Source organism: Mustela putorius, unplaced genomic scaffold (genome assembly GCF_011764305.1).
Source record: "Mustela putorius furo isolate JIRA1106 unplaced genomic scaffold, ASM1176430v1.1 tig00003985_pilon_pilon_pilon, whole genome shotgun sequence".
NCBI classification, from domain to species: domain Eukaryota; kingdom Metazoa; phylum Chordata; class Mammalia; order Carnivora; family Mustelidae; genus Mustela; species Mustela putorius.
Window position 1 is genome coordinate 303,121 of NW_025422125.1, and position 27,849 is coordinate 330,969.

The following is a 27,849-nucleotide window of genomic DNA, read 5'->3' on the forward strand; positions in this document are numbered from 1 at the left end:
ATAGACTGTCATCACAATCTAAGATGTTACATATTCTTTTGATATTGCACAGCTATCATGCCCAAAGAAGTGCATATACCAAACCAGTCGGCCTGATCCTTAGTTGTTCACCTGAGTGGATATGTACAGGCTGCGTTTAAAGCAAGACTTAGACAGAACTGGCACCTTCATTAAAAAATGACAGGTTTAGAAGAAGGTTTAACATGGATGGGACCGGAGGAGATTATGCTGAATGAAAATAAGTCAAACAGAGAAAATCAAGTATCATATGGTTTCACTTACTTGTGGAGCATAAGGAATAACATGGAGGACATTAGGAGAAGGAAAGGAAAAGTGAAGGGGGGGCATTGGAGGGGGAGAGGAAGCACGAGAGACTGGACTCTGATAAACAAACTGAGGAGTGGGAGTGGGAGATGGGTGAGCCTGGTGGTGGGTATTAAGGAGGGCATGCATTGCATGGAGCGCTGGGTTTGTTGATTAAACAATGAATCTTGAAACACTGAAATAAATAAATAAACAAACAAACAAACAAAGTGTAGGCCCTCAGGAGCCTTATTTCAATATCTGCATGAGAAACAAATCAACAATGCTGTCAAAGTTATTGCTAGTTTCCAAAGAGTTTGAATTTAGTGCATCACATATTTTCACACATGAGTGTAACTTTTTACTGCAGTTATTTACCTTTTAATTTTTTATTTAAACCCTAGTTAACATAGAGTGCAATATTAGTATCAAGTGTATAATATAGTGATTCAACACTTTTATACAACACCTGGTGCTGATCACAACAAATGTACTTCTTTTTTTAATTTAATTTATTTATTTGACAGAGAGACAGTGAGAAAGGGAATACAAGCAGGGGGAGTGGGAGAGGAAGAAGCAGGCTTCCTGCTGAGAAGGGAGCCTGATGTGGGGCTAGATCCCATGGCCCTGGGATCATGACCTGAGCCAAAGGCAGATGCTTAAGGACTAAACCACCCAGGCACCCCACAACAAACTGCATAGAGCATTGGGTGTGATACATAAACAATGAATTTTGGAACATGTTAAGAATAAAATTAAGATCTCAAATGCACTTCTTAATCTCCATAACCTATATAACCAATGCTCCCACCACCCCCTGGTAACCATAAGTTTGCTCTCTGTACTGGAGCAACTGTACCTGGGTGGTACAATCAGTTAAGCATCTGACTCTTGCTTTTGTTTGAGGTCTAATCTCAGGGTCAGGAAATCAATCCCACATTGGCTCCATGCTCAGCATGGAGTTGTTTCAGGTTTTTCTCTCCCTCACTCTTCATCCCTCCTCCCTTCTCCTTCTCTCCTTCTCTCTCTCAAATAAATAAATCAGTCTTTAAAAAAAGAGTCTGTTTCTTGGTTTGCCCTTCTCCCTCTTCTTCCCCCTTAGCTCCTTTGTTTTGTTTCCTAAATTCCAAATATGAGTAAAGTCATATGATATTTGTCTTTCTCTAACTGACTTATTTCACTTACCATAATACCCTCTGGCCCACACAGGATCTTTCAAATAATAAGATTTTATTCTTTATTATTATGGCTGAGCAATATTCAATTAATGTATTCCATAAATCATATCTCTATATATCATCTATCTATATCATCTCTACATCTTTAGATATATCTATCTATATCTATATCGATGTATGACATCTGCTTTATCAATTTATCAGTCGATGGTCACTTGGAATGTTTCCATAATTTGGCTATTGTAGATGATGCTGCTATAAGCATTGCAGTGAATGTACCCATTTGAACCACTACTTTTGTATCCTTTGGATAAATACCTAATAGTGCAATTCCTGGGTCATAGGGTAGTTATATTTTTAGCTTTTTGAGGAACCTCTATACTGTTTTCCAGAATGGCTGCACCAGTTTGTATTCCCACCACCAGTGCAAGAGGGTTCCCCTTTCTCCACCACCTCACTAAGACCTGTTGTTTTCCTGTGTTGTTGAATTTATCTATTCTGGCAGGTGTGAGTTGATATCTCATTATAGTTTTGATTTGCATTTTCCTGATGATGAGCAATATTGAATCTCTTTTCATGTGTCTGTTGGCCATCTGGATATTTTCTTTGGAAAAATATCTACTCATGTCTTCTGCCCATTTTTAAGTTGAATTATTTATTTTGGGAGCATTGAGTTCTATAAGTTCTACATATATTTTGAATTCTAGCCCTTTATCTGATATGTCATTTGCAAATATCTTCTCCCATTGCATAGTTTGCTTTTTAGTTTTGTTGATTGCTTCCTTTGCTATGTAGAAGCTTTTTATCTTTTTTTTGCAATTCTGTTTTTGATTTTTATAGTATGTTATCGACCATACAGTACATCATCAGCTTTTGATGTAGTGGTCCATGATTCATTGCTTGCATGTAACAACAATGCTCCATGCAATCCATGCCCTCCTTAATACCCATCACCCAGCTAACCCATCCCTCCCATTTCCCTCCCCTCCAAAAACCTGTTTGTTTCCCAGAATCCATAGTCTCTCATGGTTCATCTCCTTCTCTGATTCTCCCACTTCATTTTTCCCTTCCTTCTAATGTCCTCCATGCTCTTCATTACTTTCCACATATAAGTGAAACTATGTGATAATTGGCTTTCTCTTCTTGACGTATTTCACTCAGTATAATCTCCTCCAGTCCTATCCATGTTGATACAAAAGTTGGGTATTCATCCTTTCTGATGGCTAAGTAATATTCCATTGTATATATGGACCATATCTTCTTTATCCATTTGTCTGTTGAAGGGCATCTTGGCTCTTTCCACAGATTGGAGATTGTGGTCATTGCTAATATGAACATCAGGGTACAGATGGCCCTTCTTTTCACTACATCTGTATCTTTGGCATAAAAACCCAGTAGTGCAATTTCTGGGTCATAGAGGAGCTCTATTTTTAATTTTTTTGATGAATCTCCACACTGTTTTCCAAAATGGCTGCACCAGCTTGCATTCCCACCAATAGTGTAAGAAGTTTCCCCTTTCTCCACATCCTCTCCAATGCTTTTTGTTTACTGTCTTATTAATGTTGGCCATTCTAACTGGTGTAAGGTGGTATCTCAATGTGGTTTTGATTTGAATTTTCCTGATGGCTAACAGTGATGAACAGTTTTTCATGTGCCATTTGTATATCTTCTTTGGAGAAGTGTCTGTTCATGTCTTTTGCCCCCCCTTTTTGATGTGATTATCTGTTTTTTGATTGTTGAGTTTGAGGAATTCTTTATACGTCTTGGATATCAGCCCTTTTCAAAGTGCTGGAACAAACAATCCTAAATTTTGTATGGAACCAGAAAAGACCCCAAATCACCAAGAAAATGTTGAAAAAGAAAAACAAAACTTCAGACATTATGTTGCCTGATTTCAACATATATTACAAAGCTGTGATCACCAAGACAGCATGGTGTTGGCACAAAAATAGACACATAAACCAATGAAACAGAATAGAGATCCCAGATAAAGACCCTCAACTCTATGGTCAGATTATCTTCGACAAAGCAGGGAAATATATCCAATGGGAAAAACACAGTCTCTTCAACAAATGGTTCTGGGAAAATGGGACAGCTATATATAGAAGAATGAATCTAAACCATTCTCTTGCAACATACACAAAGAGAAACTCTAAATGGATAAAAGACCTCAATGTGAGACAGGAATCATCAAAATCCTAAAGGAGAACAAAAGCAAAAATAAACTACTGGAACCTCATCAAGATAAAAATCTTCCATTGTGTCATTTGCAAATATCTTCTCCCATTCTGTGGGTTGCCTCTTTGTTTTGATGACTCTTTGCTTTGCTAAATAGAATCTTTTATGTTGGTGAATTTCCAGTAATTTATTTTTGCTTTTGTTTCCCTTGCCTCAGGAGATATTCTAGAAATAAGTTGCTATGGCTGATATCAAAGACTTTAGTGCCTCTAGTATGTTTATGGCTTCATGTCTCACATTTAGGTCTTTCATCTGTTTTGAATTTATTTTGGGGTATGGTTTAAGAAAGTGTTCCTGGTTCATTGTTTGCATGTTGCTCTCATTTTCCCAGCACTCTTTGTTGAAGACACTGTCTTTTACCCATAGGATATTCCTTCCTGCTCTGTCAATGATTAATTGAGCATATAGTTGCGGGTTCATTTCTTGGTTTTCTATTCTATTGCATTGATAAATGTGTCAATTTTTGTACCACTACCAAACTGTTTTTGAACACTATAACCTTGTTATATTACCTGACGTCTGGAATTGTGAAGCCAACAGGTTTTTTTCAAGGTTGATTTGACTATTTGGGATCTTTTGTGCTTCCACACAAATTTTAAGAGTTTTTTTTTTTTTCAAGTCTGAAAAATGTTATTGTTATTTTGATAGGGATTATATAAAATGTAGATTGCTTTGGTTGTAATGGCACTCTAACAATGTTTGTTCTTCCAATCCATCCTTAAGCATATATTTCAAAAATTAAACTAAGATAAAATATCTGTGGATTTTCTGAAGCATTTCACTAGGTCAGATAATTGTTGCCTATATGTATGAAAAGTAATCAGGAATTACCTAATTTCCTTAAGATCAGTTTTTCTTTAGCTGTGGTTTTTAACCCACTAAGAAGTTGCAAAATTAATTTAATTGGTGGATTGGTACTAGCAGTTTTATATAAAACTGTTTATATATATAGTCTATATATATATAGTCTATATATATAGTATACATTCAATCTATACACATAATGTGCATATGAATGTGCATGTACTTATTTTATATTTATAATATACATATATTAAATTTACCTATCTGTGGATTCAATTTACTTCATACACACACACATACAAATACACATGACATCAGAGTGTATCACACTGGTCCTTAATAATGATTGTTTTCAGGAAATTTTGGTCTTTGTCTTGCACACACATATATATACATGCACACATGTATGAATGTATCAAATAGTGATGCACATATTCAGAAAAATTTCCAAAATATTACCCTGACAGCCTTTCTTCTGTACATCAGAATGCCCTCATTTGTTTCTCAAATCTAAATCCTCTGGGTAGCATTCAATCCCCATTTTTATTTGGTCCCTCTCTACCAAAGTTAACTCAGTCTCTTTAGAAACTGACTGGGGTTCTTATTCTTAGCCTTCTCACCACACCTCACCACGCAAAAAAAAAAAAAAAAAATCATTTATGTCTTTAAATTCAGTTTTGATCATACATTTCTAACTATTGACAACCACATTTCTTCCCTCTCTTTTTTATTTGGTCGTGGTAGTTATCTTTTATGTTAGGCAGCTTTGTATTTAATAAAGAATGGGGACGTAAGAGCTGGAAGAGACCTGTAAGTCTATTTGGTTTAACTCTCTAGTAAGGGCAAGGTAGTTCAGAAAAACGTGAATCCAAATCACTTGAGAAGTGTATTCTACATGCACATTCTTGGGTCTTAAGGCCATGTCCTTGATCATTATTTCTAAGATGGGGCCCAAGAACCTGCTTCATTCTATGGGATGCTCTTATGTCCAATCAAGATTGGAAACTATGGGTCAAATTAGACCTGCCATCCACCCCAGGGACTCTCAATTTCCTTTTCTAGGAAAAGCTCAGGGTCATTGCAATAATTTGTGTTTCCTCCCCCTTTGCTGGCACTGCCAAGCTAAACAGTAAGAGATTCCCATCTTGCTGATTTGTGGAGACTTAGAGAAGAATTTTGCCACCAGATAAGAACCAAACTAAGAAAATGATGACATTCCCAGGACCACAGGAAGCTAAACATCACACTCCACTAGAACTTGTGCCTATTCCTCTAGAGTGATCAGAGTAACCTCCATCTACTGCTATGTGTCATGAAGTTCACAGTTACCACCTCAATGATCACTAGAGCATGGGCCCATAATCCCAGCTCTGTATTCACATCTCAACAGGCTAACTACTCTGAGCCCGAGTTCCCTCATCTAGAAAAGAAAGGTACAAATTGTACTGACTTCACAGGGTTGATATAAAAATTAAATAAATCAATGGACAGAAAATTAGCTGACATATAGGAGAGAATTTATAATGATACCTACTGTTGTTATTCACAAAGTATTTCTGGTTCCAAGTGGTTTTCAACTGTTATTTTATCACCCAGGTTCAGGCAGACAATTAAAAAATTTAAGTAGGCTTCATGCCCAATGTGGAGCCCAATTCAGGGCTTGAACTAACAACTCTGAGATCCAGACCTGAGATGATATCAAGATTCAGACACTCAACCAACTGTGCCACCCAGACACCCCATTATGCAGACAATTCTAAAGTCCTTTGACTCTCTATATGATTCTATGAAGGTTGAATGTAATCAGCCTCTTTATTTCCAGTCCTCAGACAGCAACAAAATCTGATGACTCAGAGGAGGCTGGAGATAAAGCTGGAGAAATAAGCAGAAGCTGATCACCAGGGGTTCCTGGTCTTCCTTGCATAGGAACCCATCTGAAGTAGTGGGATGATAGAACAGGCTTGAGAAACAATTTGGGGAACTGAAGCCTAGATTAAGAGATCCGGAGGAGACTTTCCAAAGCCCTGTTCAAAGTTATTTCCAGGGACAGGAGTGCACTATGAACTGGAGGCTGGGCAATGAAATAGGCAGGGGCTGCAGGAGGACAGGCTGGCCCTGTGAAGACATGTGTGATATGTGGGACCAGTGACCTGGCATGAGGTAGAGGAGAAAGTCTTGCTTAGATGCCTAAGGGGCCACAATGTTCACTTGTTCTCAGTGTGTGGAGGATAGAGGGAGATGGTAGGGCTGGATATAGGTACCAGATCAGGGACAAATACAGGGATTCAGACATGAGGGTCACATAACCCAAATGCCTGGGTCATCAGAGCCTGGGCATTTGGAAGACCAAAGAGTAGTGACTTTGAAACATAATAAAAGAACTTTTGGAGCTTTTGGTGGGATGTGGTGAAAGGGAAGGACACTTCTTTATTACACACACACACAGAGGCACCAGAAGAGTTCAATATTTGCTTTAAGTATTGGGGTTCTGTATGAGATTTTGTCTGAAGGAAGGATGAGTTCCCCAGATTTAAAGTGAAGATGTTAAAAGGGTGTTCACCATGGTACAGCCTGGGTCCCAAAGGGGGAAGGGATTTGAAAAAGTTTCTATGGGTGCAAAAGCCAGGGAAGGAGGTGAACCATGAGAGGCTGTGGACTTTGAGAACCAAACTGAGGGTAGGGATGTGGGGGGATGGGTGATCCTGGTGGTGGGTATTAAGGAGGGCACTTATATCATGGAGCACTGGGTGTGGTACATAAACAATGAATCTTGGAACACTGGGGAAAAAAAAAAAGAGCCAGGATCAGCTTGCCTGACTACCAGTCTGGTGTCCTCAGCCCTCTTTAATGCTGGCCTCAGTAAATATTAATCAATCAACCTTCAACAGACTATTTTCCAAAGTGGGATTAGAATTACTTAGAAATATTTATTAAAGATGCACATCCACAGGACCTATCCAAGACCTCCTGAATTGGAACCTGAGGCTAGAAACCCAAGAGTCTGGATTTATATCTAGTTTTCCAGGTGATACTGATGCACCACACCCTCAAATTTGAGAACCATCATTATATTTATAGTGGAAATCTGGTTCTGTAGTAATACTAAGGTAGCTTCACTTTGTACAGCTCTGCTGACAAGAAAACTACTACTTCTTGAAGTAGCCTATTCTTTCCAGGGATATTATTGACTGGCAGAAAGTTATTTCTTATTATAAAATAAGTATCTTCTTGCTCTGAAGTGGTTAAATGGGTCTCTTAGAATTGGTCTCTTTCTTTTACCCTGTGAGAGTCCTTCCAAGGTCCAAGTCCCTGTTGTTCTGAATCTTCTTCAGGCAGAACACCACCATCGTTTTCAGCTGTCCATTATGGGACTTCAACTAAAGGTTTTTCTCCAACCTCCTCACTACCCTCAGGACACATTTTAATGTATCTGCAACTTTATAATTAAAAATATTAATATTATTAATACTCAAGGGCCCAAAGCTTGGCATATGTACTAAGTGAGGGTTTGTTCTTTAGAGACAGACACTGAATGCTGCCTGAAACAGAGATGCTTATCAAAGCCTAGGTTATATATGCTGCCTTGACTCTGTATGGTAAAACATGTACATACACAGGGATTTAATATTTTTCTACTAAATGTCACTTTGCTCCAACCTGAACAAATGTGCAGTTATTTAAAATCCTAATCCACTATCATATAAAGCTTGATACCATCCATTAATTAGAACAACAAATGTCTTTCTCTTTGTGTGTGGTGTAGGAGAATGTTCTTCATTCCTCTATATGCAATGGTCCAATTTCCCCAGCACCATTTTTGAAGAGACTGTCTTTTCTCCACTGCATATTTTTTTCCTTCTTTGATGAGGATTATTTGACCACAGAGTTGATGGTCCATAACTGGACTGTATACTCCATTCCATTGGTCTACGTGTCTGCTTTTGTGTCAGTACCAAGCTGTCTTGGTGATCAGAACTTTGTAATAAAGCTTGAAATCAGGCAACATGATGCCCCCAGATCCGTTTTTCTTCTTCATCATTTCCTTAGTGATTTGGGGTATTTTCTATTTCCAAACTCAAAATGAATGAGAAACCTCAATGTGAGACAGGAATCCATTAAAACTCTGGTGGAGAACATAGGCATCAACATCGGTCACAATAACTTCTTTCGAGACAAATCTCCAAAGACAAAGGACACAAAAGGGAAATTGAACTTTGGGGACTTCATCAAGATCAAAATCTTCTGCACAGCAAAGGAAACAGTCAATGAAACAAAGAGGCAACCCAAGAAATGGGAGAAGACATTTGCAGATGACACTACAGACAAAGGGGTGATATCCAAGATCTGTGAAGAGCTTCTCAAACTCAACATCCAAAAAACAGATAATCATGTCAAAAATGGGCATAAAACATGAACATACACTTCTCCAAAGAAGACATACAAATGGCTATCTGACACAGGGAAAAAAATCATTATCATTGGCCATCAGGGAAATCCAAAGCTAAACAACATTGAGATACCACAGAACACCAGTTAGAATGGCCAAAATTAACAGGGCAGGAAACAACAAATGTTGGAGAGGATGTAGAGAAAGGGAAATCCTCTTACACTGTTTGTGGGATGCACGTTGGTGCAACCACTTTGGAAAACAGTGTGGAGATTCCTTAAGAAATTAAAAATAGAGCTACCCTATGACCTGGCAATTGCACCACTGGGTATTTACCCCAAAGAAACAGAGGTAGTGAAAAGAAGGGCCATATGTATTCTGACGCTCATAGCAGCAATGTCTACAATCGCCAAACTGGAAAGAACAAAGATGCCCTTCAACAGATGAATGGATAAAGAAGATGTGGCCCATATACACAATGGAATATTACTCAGCCATCAGAAAAGATGAATACCAAACTTTTGCATAAGCATAGCTGGGACTGGAGGAGATTATGTTGCATGAAATAAGTCAAGCAGAGAAAGTCAATTATCATATGGTTTCACCTACTTGTGGGACACACGGAATAATATGGAGGACATTAGGAGAAGGAAAGCAAAAGTGAATTGGGGGAAACTGGAGGTTGAGACAAACCTTAAGAGGCTGGGGAGGGAGTCAAGATGGTGGAGAAGTAGCAGGCTGAGACTACTTCAATTAGCAGGAGATCAGCTAGATAGCTTATCTAAAGATTGCAAACACCTACAAATCCATCAGCAGATTGAAGAGAAGAAGAACAGCAATTCTGGAAACAGAAAAACAACCACTTTCTGAAAGGTAGGACTGGTGGAGACGTGAATCCAAAGCGACAGGAAGATAGACCCCAGGGGGAGGGGCTGGCTCCTGGCAAGCGGCGGAGCAAGGGAGCACAAAATCGGGACTTTTAAAAGTCTGTTCCACTGAAGGACATTGCTCCAGAGGCTAAACCGGGGCGAAGCCCACACGGGGTCAGCGTGGCCTCAGGTCCTGCAGGGTCACAGAAGGATCGGGGGTGTCTGAGTATCGCAGAGCTTGCCGGTATTGGAACGGGAAAGCTGGCTACAGAGACAGAGCCAACAGTAAGCTCACAGCTCGGTGTTACCTTGAACCAGCCAAAGGCTCGGTGAGCTCGGAGCGTGGCCAGAGGTCGGGCAGACGGGAGTAACTGAGCGCTGTTCTCTGAGGGTGCACTGAGGAGTGCGGCCCCGGGCTCTCGGCTCCTCCGAGCCAGAGACCAGGAGGCCGCAATTTGTTTTCCCGTCCTCCGGAACTCTATGGAAAGCTCTCAGGAAACAAAAGCTCCTGAAAGCAAACCCGAGCGGATTACTCAGCCCAGCCCCTGGTAAGGGCGGTGCAATTCTACCTGGGGCAAAGACACTTGAAAATCACTACACCAAGGCCCCTCCCCCAGAAGATCAACAAGAAATCCAGCCAAGACCAAGTTCACCTACCAAGGAGTGCGGTTTCAATACCAAGGAGAGCAGCAGAATTCCAGAGGAGGAGAAAGCAAAGCACGGAACTCATGGCTTTATCCCTGTGATTTTTTTTAGTCTTGCAGTTAATTTAATTTTTTTCTTTTTCATTTTTTTTTCACGCCTTCGGGTAAAATTTTCTTTTTTTAACTTTTACCCTTTTCTTTTTTAACGTTTTTTAACTAGTTTATCTAATATATATATATATATATATATATATATATATATATATTTTATTTTTCTTTATTTGTTTTCTTTTTTAATTGTTTTCTTTTCTTCTTTTTTTTATTTTTTTTTCTTTCTTCCTTTTTGAACCTCTTTTTACCCCTTTCTCCCCTCTCACAATTTGGGATCTCTTCTGATTTGGTTACAGCATATTTTCATGGGGTTGTTGCCACCCTTTTAGTATTTTACTTGCTCCATCATATACTCTTATCTGGACAAAATGACAAGACGGAAAAATTCACCACAAAAAAAAAAAAAGAACAAGAAACAGTACTGAAGGCTAGGGACCTAATCAATACAGACATTGGTAATATGTTAGATCTAGAGTTCAGAATGACAATTCTCAAGGATCTAGCCGGGCTCCTAAAAGGCATGGAAGATATGAGAGAAACCCTCTCGGGAGATATAAAAGACCTTTCTGGAGAAATAAAAGAACTAAAATCTAACCAAGATGAAATCAAAAAAGCTATTAATGAGGTGCAATCAAAAATGGAGGCTCTCACGGCTAGGATAAATGGCGCAGAAGAAAGAATTAGTGATATAGAAGACCAAATGACAGAGAATAAAGAAGCTGAGCAAAAGAGGGACAAACAGCTACTGGACCACGAGGGGAGAATTCGAGAGATAAGTGACACCATAAGACGAAACAACATTAGAATAATTGGGATTCCAGAAGAAGAAGAAAGAGAGAGGGGAGCAGAAGGTATACTGGAGAGAATTATTGGGGGGAATTTCCCCAATATGGCAAAGGGAACGAGCATCAAAATTCAGGAGGTTCAGAGAACGCCCCTCAAAATCAATAAGAATAGGCCCACACCCCGTCACCTAATAGTAAAATTTACAAGTCTCAGTGACAAAGAGAAAATCCTGAAAGCAGCCCGGGAAAAGAAGTCTGTAACATACAATGGTAAAAATATTAGATTGGCAGCTGACTTATCCACAGAGACCTGGCAGGCCAGAAAAAGCTGGCATGATATTTTCAGAGCACTAAACGAGAAAATCATGCAGCCAAGAATACTATATCCAGCTAGGCTATCATTGAAAATAGAAGGAGAGATTTAAAGCTTACGGAACAAACAAAAACTGAGAGAATTTGCAAACACCAAACCAGCTCTACAGGAAATATTGAAAGGGGTCTTATAACCAAAGAGAGAGCCTACAAGTGGTAGATCAGAAAGGAAGAGAGACCATATACAGTAAGTCACCTTAAAGGCAATACAATGGCACTAAGTTCATATCTCTCAATAGTTACCCTGAATGTGAATGGGCTAAATGCCCCAGTCAAAAGACACAGGGTATCAGAATGGATAAAAAAACAAAACCCATCTATGTGCTGCCTCCAAGAAACTCACTTTAAGCCCAAAGACACCTTCAGATTTAAAGTGAGGGGGTGGAAAGGAATTTACCATGCTAATGGACATCAGAAGAAAGCAGGAGTGGCAATCCTTATATCAGATCAATTACATTTTAAGCCAAAGACTATAATAAGAGATGAGGAAGGACACTATATCATACTCAAAGGGTCTGTCCAACAAGAAGATCTAACAATTTTAAATATCTATGCTCCCAACGTGGGAGCAGCCAGCTATATAAACCAATTAATAACAAAATCAAAGAAACACATAAACAATAATACAATAATAGTAGGGGACTGTAACTCTCCCCTCACTGAAATGGACAGATCATCCAAGCAAAAGATCAGCAAGGAAATAAAGGCCTTAAACAACACACTGGACCAGATGGACATCACAGATATATTCAGAACATTTCATCCCAAAGCAACAGAATACACATTCTTCTCTAGTGCACATGGAACATTCTCCAGAATAGATCACATCCTCAGTCCTAAATCAGGACTCCATCGGTATCAAAAGATTGGGATCATTCCCTGCATATTTTCAGACCACAATGCTCTAAAGCTAGAACTCAACCACAAAAGGAAGTTTGGACAGAACCTAAATACATGGAGACTAAACAGCATCCTTCTAAAGAATGAATGGGCCAACCGGGAAATTAAAGAAGAATTGAAAAAAATCATGGAAACAAATGATAATGAAAATACAACGGTTCAAAATCTGTAGGACACAACAAAGGCAGTCCTGAGAGGAAAATATATAGTGGTACAATCCTTCCTCAAGAAACAAGAAAGGTCTCAGGTACACAACCTAACTCTACAGCTAAAGGAGCTGGAGAAAGAACAAGAAAGAAACCCTAAGCCCAGCAGGAGAAGAGAAATCATAAAGATCAGAGCAGAAATCAATGAAATAGAACTACAAAAAAAACCAATAGCACAAATCAACAAAACTAGGAGCTGGTTCTTTGAAAGAATTAATAAAATTGATAAACCCCTGGCCTGACTTATCAAAAAGAAAAGAGAAAGGACCCAAATAAATAAAATTATGAATGAAAGAGGAGAGATCACAACTAACACCAAAGAAATACACACTATTATAAGGACATACTATGAGCAACTCTACGCCAACAAATTGGACAATCTGGAAGAAATGGATGCATTCCTAGAAACATAAAAACTACCACAAATGAACCAGGAAGAAATAGAAAGCCTAAACACACCCATAACCAGTAAGGAGATTGAAACAGTCATTAAAAATCTCCAAACAAACAAAAGCCCATGGCCAGACGGCTTCCCGGGGGAATTCTACCAAACATTTAAAGAAGAACTAATTCCTATTCTCCTGAAACTGTTCCAAAAAAATAGAAATGGAAGGAAAACTTCCAAACTCATTTTATGAGGCCAGCATCACCTTGATCCCAAAACCAGACAAGGATCCCATCAAAAAAGAGAGCTATCTTGGGACGCCTGGTTGGCTCAGTTGGTTGGACGACTGCCTTCGGCTCAGGTCATGATCCTGGAGTCCCGGGATCAAGTCCCGCATCGGAATCCCAGCTCCATGGGGAGTCTGCTTCTCTCTCTGACCTTCTCCTCATTCATGCTCTCTCTCACTGTCTCTCTCTCAAGTAAATAAATAAAATCTTTAAAAAAAAAGAGAGAGAGAGAGCTATAGACCAATATCCTTGGTGAACACAGATGCGAAAATTCTCACCAATATACTAGCCAATAGGATTCAACAGTACATTAAAAGGATTATTCACCACGACCAAGTGGGATTTATTCCAGGGCTGCAAGGTTGGTTCAACATCCGCAAATCAGTCAATGTGATACAACACATCAATAAAAGAAAGAACAAGAACCATATGATACTCTCAATAGATGCTGAAAAAGCATTTGACAAAGTACAGCATCCTTTCCTGATCAAAACTCTTCAAAGTGTAGGGATAGAGGGCACATACCTCAATATCATCAAAGCCATCTATGAAAAACCCACTGCAAATATCATTCTCAATGGAGAAAAACTGAAAGCTTTTCTGCTAAGGTCAGGAACACGGCAGGGATGTTATTATCACCACTGCTATTCAACATAGTACTAGAGGTCCTAGCCTCAGCAATCCGACAACAAAAGGAAGTTAAAGGCATCCAAATCGGCAAAGAAGAATTCAAATTCTCTCTCTTCGCAGATGATATGTTACTATATGTGGAAAACCCAAAAGACTCTACTCCAAAACTGCTAGAACTTGTCCAGGAATTCAGTAAAGTGTCAGGATATAAAATCAATGCACAGAAATCAGTTGCATTTATCTACACCAACAACAAGACAGAAGAAAGAGAAATTAAGGAGTCAATCCCATTTACAATTGCACCCAAAACCATAAGATACCTATGTATTTCTGGTTTCTAATTCATCAATCTCTGCTCTAAAATCTTAATTATTTCCCTTCTCATGTATGAATTAGGCTTAATTTGTTGTTGATTCTCAGTTCTTTAAGGTGTAGAGACAGTTGGTGTGTTCTAGATTTTTCAGTTTTTTTTTTTTTTTTTGAGGGAGGCTTGGGTGACTATATATTTCCACCTTAGGACCAAATATGCCATTTCCCATAATTTTTGGACTAATGTATTTTTGTTCTCACTTGTTTCCGTTAACTGTTTAAGTTCTTTTTTTTTTTCCTGGCTGATCCAATCATTGTGAGCAGAATGGTCTTTAGCTTCCAAGTGTTTGAATTTCTTCCAACATTTCCTCTTTTTTTTTTAATTTATTTATTTATTTGACAGGAAGAGAGAGATCACAAGTAGGCAGAGAGGCAGGCAGAGAGAGAAGGCGAGGCAGGCTCCCCGCTGAGCAGAGAGCCCGATATGGGGCTCGATCCCAGGACCCTGAGATCATGCCCTGAGCCGAAGGCAGAGGCTTAACCCACTGAGCCACCCAGGCGCCCCCCAACATTTCTTCCTGTGACTGAGTTCCAGTTTCAAACATTATGGTCTGAGGATATGCAGGGAATAATCTGTCTTTTGGTATCAGTTGAAACCTGACTTGTGACCACTATGTGTTTTATTCTGGAGAAAGTTCCATGTGCACTTGAGAAGAATTAGTTTCATGTTGCTTTAGGGTGGAATGTTCTGTATATATATATATGAGATCCATCTAGTCCAGTGTGTCATTCAAAGCTCTTGTTAATTTTCTGCCTAGATGATCTGTCTATTGTTGATATTGAAGTGTTAAGGTCTCATACAATGAATGTATTTTTATCAATGTGCCTTTTTATTTTGGTTAACAGTTGGCTTATATGGTTGGTTGTTACTAAGTTGCATCATAGATATTTATAATTGTTAGATCTTGTTGAATAGACCCTTTTCAAATGATAAAGTGTCATTCTGTATCTCTGACTACAGTATTTAGCTTAAAATCGAATTTGTTTGATATTAGAATGCTACCCCAGCTTTCATTGCATGAAAGATGATTCTTCATCTCTTCACTTTCAGCCTGGATGTACCTTTAGGTTTCAAATGAGTGTCTTGTAGACAGCATATGGATGGGTCCTGTCTTTTATCCATTCTGTAACCCTGTGGCAATTTATGTGAGCATTTAGGCCAATAGGATTGAGAATGATTATTGAAAGGTACAATTTTATTGTCATCATTTTTCCTGCGAGCTCCTTGTTTTTATAAATTGTCTCTGTAAATTTCTGTTCCATATCACTCTTTGGGTATTTCTCCTTTTATAGAACCCCCCTTAATATTTCTTACAGGACTGGCTTAGTGGTCATATATTCTTTCAGTCTTGGCTGGTCTTGGAAGCTCATTATCTCTCCATCCATTCTATATGACAGTCTTGTCAAATAAAGTATTCTTGGCGGCATTCTCATTTAGTACCCTGAATATGTCTTGCCAGTCCTTTCTAGTTTGCCAGGTTTCTGCGGACAGGTCTGATGTTATTCTGATGTTCCTCCCTCTCTGTGTAAGAAACCACTTCCTCCTAATTGCCCTTAAGATGGTTTTAAGATTTGCAAGTTTTACTATTACATGCTGTGCTGATGTTTTATTCTCCTTGATCTTAGGATGCATTCTCTCTTTCTCTAGGACATGAATTCTTGTTTCATTCCTTAGATTAAGGAAGTTCTCAGCTAGAATTTGCACAAATATATTTTCTAGTCCTCTATTTTTCTCTACCCTCTCAGGGATCCCAATAATTCTGACATTTGAATGTTTCATGGCATCACTAATTTCTCTAATTCTGTTTTCATGGATTCTAAGGTGTTTGTTCTGGGACTCTTCCTGATCTTTCTTTTCTTTCTTTTTATAAAGATTTTATTTATTTATTTGACAGAGAGATAAAGAGAGAGCACAAGCAGGCAGAGTAGCAGGCAGAAGGAGAGGGAGAAGTAGGCTTTTTGCTGAGCAGGGAGCCCAATGTGGGGCCCAATCCTAGGACCCTGGGTTCATGACCTGAACCAATGGCAGCCACTTAACCAGCTGAGCCAAACAGGCACCTCTGCTCCTTCTTTTCTATCAGTTTGTCTTCTAGATCTCTAATTTGTTCTTCTGCCTTTTTTACTCTAGCTGTTAGAGAATCTAGATTAGATTCGATCTCATTGATAACATTTTTACATTCTGCCAGATCAGCTCTCACTTCTGCCCTTAGTGAATCTGTTGTCATTAATGGTTTTCTCCATCCTAGGTATTGTCTGCATAATTGTTACCCTGAAGTTTATTTCTTACTTCTTGCTTATATCCATATCCATTAGTTCTGTGGCAGAGGTCACAGTCTCAAGGTTTTCCCGTGAAATTTTCCTCCTCTTAGTCATTCTCATGAGGTGTGGTTGAGGGAATGTACAGAGTCCAAACTATTGACCACAACCCAAGAAAGATGCATCTGTTTTATAGGGACCTTAGGGTTGTCGGCCTTGTTCTTTCAACTTATCTTCTGGGGGAGGGGCCTGTCGTGCTGTTACTCATGTTGCCCTTTTTGGGTAGAGTTGCCCTAGCCCTTTAGGGGAGATGAGCTCATTGAAAATCGGTTTTGGGGGTGTTTTGTACTGTGGCACCTTTCCCTGGTGGCTTTCAGCATCTCTTCTGAGAGTCAGAGTAGATACGACCGTTACAAACTTCTGTCTCAGAAAAGAGAGATTGCAGTCTGTTCTCTAGAAAGCCCTCCAGGTCATACTGACTCCATTTGTGTCTGTGGTTTTAAAAACCACAGAATACTGGGTTGTGTGCCCCACACCCCCACTCTCAGCCCTTGCAGCTCCAGGCACATTTATGATTTTTGTGCTTCTAAAACCACCAGATACACCCAGTTCACATATGGGCCCCCACAGCTCCAGGTTCAGTCTGGGTGGCCTGCCTTATTGTCCTTTCCCTGCCACTACTGGTCTGAAAATCTGTATCTGGTTCCCAGCATGGGAGGCTTTTGCACTCTGACAGTGCAGGATCGGGATGGCACAGGATCCCAGAGGCTCCCTTCCCCTTCCATTTATCTTCTGATATCTGCCCACAGAACCATGTCTCCCTACTTCATACCATGAAAACAACTGTCAGATATATTTTTGGTATAGATCCTTATATATATCTTCTTACATCTCAGGCTGAATTCATGGGTATTGAGAGTAGTCAGGTAGATATTCAGCTCAATTCAGGGGATGGGTTGAAATAGGGACACCTACTCCTCAACCATCTTGCCTCCACCTCCTTACATTTTATTAATAAATTTTTCACCTATGTTCATCAAGGATATTGGCTTGTAGTTCTTTTTTTTAGTGGTCTCTGTTTCCAGTTTTGGTATCAGGTTTGAATTAATTTGGAAGATTTTATGTTCTTCATATTTTTCCATAATAGTTTGAAAAGAATAGATATTTACTCTTCTTTTAATGTTTGTTAGATTTCTTCTGTGAAGTCATCTGGCCCTGAACTTTTGTGTATAGGGAGTTTTTGGATTGCTGATTCAGGTTTGTTTGTTTTGTTTTGTTTTGTTTTGTTTTCTGTCCATTCAATTTTCCTATGTCTTCCTGTTTCATTTTGGTAGTTTATATATTATAAAAATTTATTCATTTATTCTAGGTTGTCCAATTTGTTGACATATACTTTTTCATAATATTTTATGATTGTATGTCAGCGTTGTTGTTTTTTTATTTCTCCTCCCTCCTTTTTTATTTTATTTATTTGGGTCCTTCTCTCTCTCTCTCTTTGAAATGTCTGAAAAAGTTTATAGTTTTCTTAATTATTTCAAAATAACAGCTCCTGTTTTCTTTAATCTGTTCTGCTCCATTTGTTTCTTTTAGTTTCTATATCATTAATTTCTTTTTTTAAAAAAATATTTTACTTATTTATTTGAGAAAGAGCACGAGTTGCAGGGAGGGGCAGAGGGAGAGGGAGAAGAAGACTCCCTGCTGAGCAGAGGGCCTGACATGGTGCTCAATCCCAGGACCCTGAAACCGTGACCTGTGCTGAAGACAGATGCTTAACTGACTGAGCCACCCAGGCACCCCCATTAACTTCTAATCTTATCATTATTATTCCCCTTATTCTGTTGGCTTTGGACTTCATTTATTGTTCTTTTTCTAGTTCCATTAGGTGTTAGGTTAGGTTTTTATTTGAGATTTTTCATGATTCTGGCAGTAGGCTTGTATTGGCCTACATCTCCCTCTTGGGACTACTTTTGTTACATCCTTAAAGATTTGGATAGTTTTGTTTTCATTTTCATCCTTTTCTGTTTTTTCTAATTTCAAATTTTATTTCCTAAATGACCCACTCATTGTTTAGTACCAGGATATAGTACCTCTATGTATTGTGTTCTTTTCATATTTTTCTTATGGTTGACTTCATTTCATAGCATTATGGTCAGAAACAGTGCATGGTATGACTTTAATCTTCTTGTATTTGTTGAGTCCTGTTTTACCCAATGTATTATCTATTCTGCACTTGTAAAGAATGTATATTCTCCTATTTTAGAGTGGAATGTTCTGAATACATCTCATAAGTCCATCTGTCCAGGGAGTCATTCAAAGACATTGTTCTCTTGTTTTTGTTTTATTTTGTTTGTTTGTTTTGTTTTGTTTTCCTGTTTAGATGATCTGTCCATGGATGTCAGTGGGATGTTAGAATCCCCTGATATTAATGTAGAATTATTAATTAGTTCCTTTATCTTTGTTATTAATTGTTTTATATGTTTCAGTCCTCCTATGTTGGGCGCATAAAAGTTACAACTGTTAGAAAATCTTGTTGGATTGTCATTTTATGGTTACATAAAGCCCTATTTTGTCTATTCTTTGTCTATTTTTGTCTTTGTCTATATTGACAGTCTTGGTTTTAAAGTCTAGTTTATGCAATATAACTCCTGCTGCTTTGGCTTTCTTTTGACATCCACTTGTAAACTGATTTGTAAACTGACTGATATTGGAAAATAAACAGAAGGGCGAGGGAGCCACCAGAAGTGACTCATTGGAAAATAATACCCCAATTCAAAACTACCCTGTGCTTGGCGACCAGCTTTAGCTTGGAGACAGGTTTACAGCTCTCAAAAAGAACAAAGGGGCTTGAGGGACAATTTCTGGGATTGGATAGTCACACATGTGGACCTAAGCCCACAGTCCCAGGATGGCCAAAGCCAGTGCCCACCCATACTTGAGAAAGCCCAGCATGGGCTACAGTCAGCTGTGCATGGGTCCGCAGACATCCACCGATTGCACCACTGCTGGGTTGAGTGCTCTCTCACTGTGCCTAAGAGAGCCCAGCATGGGCTCCTGTCAGTGGTCCCTGGGTCCAACACCATCTGCTGCCTGCATCACCACTGGGAATGAGTGCCCCTGGCGTGGGGGTGGGCTCCACACAGCAGTCCCAGGAATGCTAGCTGGGGAATCAGGTGTGCTGGGACCAGTATTGCGTGTGGTTTTAGTTGCACAGGTGTACAGAGACAAGCAGGGACCTCAGGCGACCATGTTGTCTGGTGTCGCGATGGTGGCTGGGGGTGTGCACCACCTGTGGGAGTTTTTGGTGTTCAACAGAGTTTAGAGAGGGAGAGTCTGTGTGTTCCAGACCATTCATAGGGGAGCAGAATGTGGCTTCTCTCTGAGGCAGATGTTTGGGTGCAGAGAGTTTACTTTGCTCTGACCCTGGAAAAAGACCCAAAAAGCCACCAAAGAACAAAAACCTCCAGAGAACAAAAGCCTGAAAAAACAGTTTCCACAGAGCCCAGTCCCTTGACAGAGGGCAGGGAAACTCAGCCCAAACAAAACTGACTGAAAAACAATGTGGCCAGGCCCTCCCTCAGAAGAAAAACCAAAAGAACAGGAGGACTACAACCACAGCATCCCTTTAAAACTGTAAAACCCCAAACTCAGGGGATAACAATATATTAAGCCCTCAAAACGTGTATATTCTGTAGATACAACTTTTATCTTTCTTTTTAAAAATTCGTTCTCATCATTCTTGTTCTTTTACTTTTTTTTTTTTGGTTACCTACTTACCATTTCAACTAAATGTTTATTACAACATATCCATAATAAATTTTTAATTTGAACTTTTTTCATACATATACCTTTGTGTGTGTGTGTGTGTGTGTGTGTATATATATATATATATATATATATATATATCTTCAAGGTAGTCCTTTCTCTCTATTCAATGCCATATATATATAAATATATATATATAATTTATTTAACTTATTTATATAATTAATTAATTAATATTTAATTTCCTTGTATCTCTGGAACATTGAGTCCTTTAACAAAGATAACAAGATACACCCTGTCAGAACTGAAATAATCTTCCTTGCCAACACCAAGGGTTTATAACCACCTTCCAGTCTCATTCTTTTGTCAGTGTTTCTGTGTGTATGTTTTTGTTTTTGTATGTTACAAATCTTATCCTTAGGGTTCGTTGTGAGTGGTTATTTTTTTCTTTTTTGTTTTTCCCTTTCATTTTTCTTTTTCCTTTCTTTTTTGGTGGTGACTTCTGCTTTCTCCAAAACTCTCCAGGGTGCACCTTGCTTGGATTGTGGATGATATATTAAACTATACATCCCCTCAACCATCTCTTACCAAAATGACTAGGAGAATGAAGACCAAACAGAGGAAAAATTCAGAGACTGTGACCTCTGCCACAAAACTATTAGATATGGACCTAAACAATATGTCAGAAATAGAATTCATGGTAAAGATTACCCAGACAATGGCTAGGTTAGAGAAGACCATTAGAGGCAACATAGAATCTCAAAGGGCAGAAGTGAGAGCTGATATGGCAGAATGTAAAAATGTTATCAATGAGATCCAATCTAATTTAAATACTCTAATGGCTAGGGTAAATGAGGCAGAGGATGGAATTAGTGATGTATAAGACAAACTGATAGAAAAGAAGGATCAGGAGGAGGCCTAGAACAAACAGCTTAGAATCCATGAAAACATAATTAGGGAAATAAATGATGCCATGAAATATTCCAGTGTCCTAATTATTGAATCCCTGAGGGGGTGGAGAGAAAAAGAGGATTAGAAGATACAGTTGAACAAACCCTAGATGAAAATTTCTGTAACCTGGGGAATGGAACAACTATTCATGTCCTAGAGGCAGAGAGGACACCTCCAAGATCAACAAGAGTCCAAAGACCTCCAGACATGTGAATGTGAAATTCATGAATCATAAATTCAATGAAGATGTCTTAAGGGCAGTTGGAGGAAGAGATTCCTTATGTACAAAGGAAGGACCATCAGAATAATGTCAGACATGGCCACAGAAACCTGGTAAGCCAGAAAAGTCTGGCAAGACAGACTCAGAGCACTAAATGCAAAAAACATGAAACCAAGAATACTTTATCTGGCAAGGCTGACATTCAGAATTGTTAGAGAGATAAAGAGCTTCCAAAACCCACAAAGTACAAAAGATTATGTGACCAACAAGTCAGCACTACAAGAAATATTAAGGGGGGTTGTACAAAAGAAGAAAGACCCAAGAGTGATATAAAACAGAAATTTACAGAGACAATCTATAGAAACAAGAACTACACAATCAACATGATGACAATAAAAACTTATCTTTTGATAATCATTCTGAACACGAACAGCTTAAATGCTCCCATAAAACAACACAGGGTTGCAGACAGGATAAAAAGACAGGACACATCCATATGCTGTCCACAAGAGACACATTTTGAACTTAAAGATACATCCAGACTGAAGTGAAGGGATGGAGAACCATCCTTCATGCAATGGACCTCCAAAGAAAGCTGGGGTAGCAATACTAATATCAGACAAATTACATTGTAAGCGAAAGACTGTAGTCAGAGATATAGATGGATGCTACATGATCCTTAAAGGGTCTCTCCACCTAGAAGATCTAACAATTGTAAATATTTATGCCTCCAACATGGGAGCAGCTAACCACATAAGCTATATGGTTAGATAAAGATTCATATTGATAAGAGCACTTTAATTGTAGGGGATCTTAACAAGCCACTCAACAATATACAGGTCATCTAAGCAGAAAATCAACAAAGAAACAAGAGCTTTGAATGACACATTGGACCAGATGAACTTCATAGATAATATACATATTATTCGATCATAAAACTATGGAATACTCATTCTTCTTGAGCACACATGGAACTCTGTCAACATTAGACCACATGAGGTCAGAAGTCAGGTCTCATCCAATACCAAAAGACTGAGATTATTCCCTGCATATTCTCAAACTATAATGCTTTAAAAAAAAAAAGATTTCACTTATTTATTTAACAGATAGAGATCACAAGTAGGCAGAGAGGCAGGCAGAGAAAGACGAGGAAGCAGGCTCCCTGCTGAGCAGAGAGCCTGATGTGGGGCTTTATCCCAGCACCCTGGGATCATGACCTGAGCCAAAGGCAGAGGCTTTAACCCACCGAGCCACCCAGGTGCTCCCATACAATAATGCTTTGAAACTGGAACTCAATCACAACAAAAAGTTTCAAAAGAATTTGAACACTTTGAAGCTAAAGATCATCCTGCTCAAAAATTTTTAGATCCACCAGGAAATCAAAGAAGAACTAAAACAATTCATGCAAACCAATGAGAATGAAGACACATTTGTTCAAAACCTATGGGATATGGCAAACACAGTCCTAAGGGGGGAATACAGAACCAACCAAGCCTCACTCAAAAAAAGACAAAAATTCCCAAATGCACAAACTCTCTTTACATCTTAAAGAATTGGAGAATCAACAACAAATTAAGCCAACCCCATGCACAAGAAAAGAACTAATTAAGATTAGAGCAGAGATCACTGAGATGAAACTAGAGGTACAGTAGAACACATCAACAAAACCAGAAGCTGTTTCTTTGAAAGAATTAATAAGATTGAACCACTGGCCAAACTAATCCAAAAGAAAAGAGGGAGGACCCAAATTAATAAAATTATGAATGAAAGGGAAGAGATCACGACTAACACCAAGGAAGTAGAAACAATCATTAGAAATTATCTATGGTTATATGCCAATAAGTTAAGTTAATAGTATCCAACAGTGCATTTAAAGGATTATTCACCATGACTAGGTGGGATTTATCCCTTGGATTCAAGGGTGGCTCAATATTCACAAATCAATCAATGTGATAGAAAACATAAATAAGAGAAGAGACAAAAACTACATGGTCCTCTTAATTGATGCAGAAAAAGCATTTGACAAAATACAACATCCTTTCCTAATTAAAACTCTTCAAAGTATAGGGATAGAGGGAACATTCTTCAACTTCATAAAATTCATCTATGAAAAACCCACAGGGATTATCATTCTAAATGGGGAAAAGCTGAGAGCCCATCCATTGAGATCAGGAACATGACAAAGATGCCCACTCTTGCCACTGTTGTTTAACATAGTACTAGAAGTCCTAGCAATTGGACAACAAAAAGAAATACAAAGTATTCAAACTGGCAAAGAAGAAATCAAACTCTCTCTCTTCAGAGATGACATGATACTTTATGTGTAAAAGACTCCACTCCCGAATTACTAGAACTCATACAGCAATTCCATAATGTGGAAGGATACATAATCAATGCACAGAAATCAGTTGCTTTCTTATATACTAAAAATGAAACTGTAGAAGGGGAACTTAGAGAATTGATTCCATTTCAAATAGCACCAAAACCCATAAGATACCTATGAATAAACCTGTCCAAAGAGGTAAAGTATCTATATTTGAGGAATTACAGAACACTCATGAAAGAAATTGAAGACACAAAAAGAAAACCATTCTATGCTCATGGATCAGAAGAATAAACATTGTTAAAATGTCTATACTGCCCAGAGCAATCTATACTTTCAATGCCATCCTAACCAAAATACTAAAGGCATTTTTCAAAGTGCTGGAACAAACAATCCTAAAATTTGTATGGAACCAGAAAATACCCCAAATCGCTAAGGGAATGTTGAAAAGGAAAACAAAGCTGGGGGCATAACGTTGCCTGATTTCATGCTTTATTCCAAGCTGTTACCATCAAGACAGCATGGTCCTGACACAAGAAAGGACACAGAGACCAATGGTACAGAGTAGAGAGCCAGATATGCACAGTCAACTCTGGTCAACTAATCTTTGACAAAGCAGGAAAAAATATCCAGTGGAAAAAAGACAGTCTTTTCAAAAAAGGCTTCTGGGAAAATTGGACAGCTATGTATAGAAGAATGAAACTCAACCATTCTCTTACACCATACACAAAGATAAACTCAAAATGGATGAAAGACCTCCGTGTGAGACAGGAATCCTAGAGGAGAATATAGGCAGTAACCTCTTCCACATCGGCCACAACAACTTCTTTCAAGACATGTCTCCAAAGTCAAGGGAAACAAAAGTGAAAATGGACTTCTAAGACTTTGTCAAGATAAAAAGCTTCTATAGAGTAAAGGAAACAGTCAACAAAACAAAGAGGCAATCCACTGAATGTGAATGGGAGAAGATATTTGCAAATGACATGACAGACAAAGGGATGATATCCAAGATCTATAAAGAACTTCTCAAACTCAATACCACCAAAAAACAGATAATTATAGAGGGCACGGATTGCATGGAGCACAGGGTGTGGTGAAAAAATAATGAATACTGTTATGCTGAAAATAAATAAATTTAATTAACAAAATAAAAGATAAAAAATAATGGGTATAAGACAGGAACAGACACTTCTTCAATGAAGATCTATAAATGGCTAGCAGACATATAAAAAATGTTCATCATCATTAGCCATTAGGGAAATTCAAATCGAAACTACCTTGAGATACCACTTTACACCAGTTAGAATTGCAAAAATTAACAATGCAGGAAAGAACAAATGTTGGAGAGGATGTGGAGAAAGGGGAAACCTCTTACACTGTTGGTGGGAATGCAAGTTGGTGCAGCCACTTTGGAAAACATCACAGAGATTCCTCAGAAAATTAAAAATAGAGCTACTCTATGACCTGGCAATTACACTACTGGGTATTTACCCCAAAGATAGATACGTAGTGAAAGAAGGGCCATATTTACCCCAATGTTCATAGTAGCAATGTCCACAATATCCAAACTGTGGAAAGAGCCAAGATGATGCCCTTCAACAGATGAATGGAAAAAGAAGATGTGGTCCATTTATATAACTGAATATTACTCAGCCATATGGAAGGATGAATACCCAATTTTTGCATCAGCATGGATGGGACTGGAGGAGATTATGCTGAGTGAATTAAGTCAAGCAGAGAAAGTCAATTATCATATGATTTCACTTACTTGTAGAACATAAAGAATAATATGGAAGACATTACAAGGATAGGAAAAGTGAATTGTGGGAAATAAGAGGGGGAGAGGAACAATGTGAGTCTGTGGACTCCAAGAAACAAACTGATAGTTTTGCGGGAGGTGAGGGGAATGAGCCTGGTGGTGGGTATTAAGGAGGGCACGTATTGCATGGAGTCCTGGGTATTGTACATAAATAGTGAATCTTGGAACACTGCATCAAAAACTAATGATGCATTTAATGGTGACTAATATAACACAATAAAAATAATAAAATAAAATAAAACCAAGAGTGTAAAAATAGAAAAAAGTAGGGAACTATTAAATAAACAGAACACAATTCCTTTGAATGACACATTTGACCAGATGGACTTAACAGATATATTCAAAATGCTCCACTCTGAAACAGCAGAATACATATTCTTTTCAAGTGTACATGAGACATTCTCCAGAATACAACAGATTGGGCCACAAAACAGGAGTCAACAAACATAATAAGATTAAAATCATATCATGAATATTTTCTGACCACAGTGCTATGAAACTAGAAGTTAAGCAGAATAAAAACTTTGTAAAGACCACAAACACAGGGAGGCTAAACAACATACTACTAAACAATCAATGGATCAACGAGGAAAAAAAAAAGAAATTAAAAAATTACATGCAAACAAATGAAAATGAATACACAATGGTCCAAAACTTTCAGATGCAGCAAAAGTGGTATAAGAGCAAATGTCTGTACAATAGAAGCCAATGTTAAGAAGGAACAAAAATCCTAAGTAAAAAACCTAACTTTACTCCTACAGAAGCTGGAAAAGGAACTACTGAATACTAAACCGGTAGAAAGAATGATACAATAAATATTTCAGCAGAAATAAATTATATGTAAACTAAAACAAAACAAAACAAAAACAAACGATAAAACAGATCAACAAAACAGGATATTGTTCTTTGAATAAATTAAGAAAATTATTAAATAATTTTAATAAAAAGAAAAAAGGGGACTCAAATGAATAAAATTGCAAAAGATGAGAATAAATAACAACAAAGAGCACTAAAATACAAGGATATTATGAAAAACTATATGCCAACTAATTGGACGACCTAGTGGAGATGAATAAATTCCTATAAACCCACAAACTACTGAAACTGAAATTCAAGGAAATAGACAATTTGAATAGACTGATAAGACACAAGGAAATTCAATCAGTAATCAAAAAAATCACAAGATATTAATCCAGGGCTATGGCTTCGTAGGCGAATTCTACTAAACATTTAAAAGGGAGTAATACTGGTGCCCCTGGGTGGCTTAGTGGTTAAGCTTTTGCCTTAGGCTCAGGTCATGATCCCAGGGTCCTGGGATCAAGTCCTTGCTCATCAAGCTCCTTCCTCAGTGAAGAGCTTGCTTCTGCCTCTGCATGTTGGCCCTCCTTGTGCTCTCTCTTTTACACACACTCTCTCTCAAATAAATAAATAATATTTTGAAAAATGCTGTTGTCATTTTGATAAGATTGCATTAAATGTGTAGATTGATTTGGGTATTATAGAAAGTTTAAAAATATTTGTTCTTCCAACCATGAGCATGGGATGTCTTTCCATTTCTTTGTGTCATCTTCAATTTCTCTCATTAGTATTTTATAGTTCTCAGGATACAGGTGTTTGACCTCTTTGGATAGATTTATTCCTATGTGTCTTACTGGTTGTGGTACAATTATAAATGTAATTGATTCTTTAATTTATCTTTCTGCTGCTTCAATACTGATGCATAGAAATGCAACAGACTTCAGTACCTTGATTTTGTAATCTGCAATTTTACTGAAATAGTATATCAGTTTTATCACTTTTTTTTTGGTAGAATCTTTCAGGTTTCCTGTATAGAATGTCATATCATCTGTAAAGAGTGAAAGTTTTATGTCTTCCTTGCTGATTTAGATACCTTTTCTTTCCTTTTGTTGTCTGATTGCTATAGTTGGACTTCCAGTACTATGTTAAATAATAGTGGTGGGAGTGGACACCCCTGTCATATTCCTGACTATAGAGGAAAACTACTCACTTTTTCCCCATTGAGGATGATATTAGCTGTGAATTTTTCATG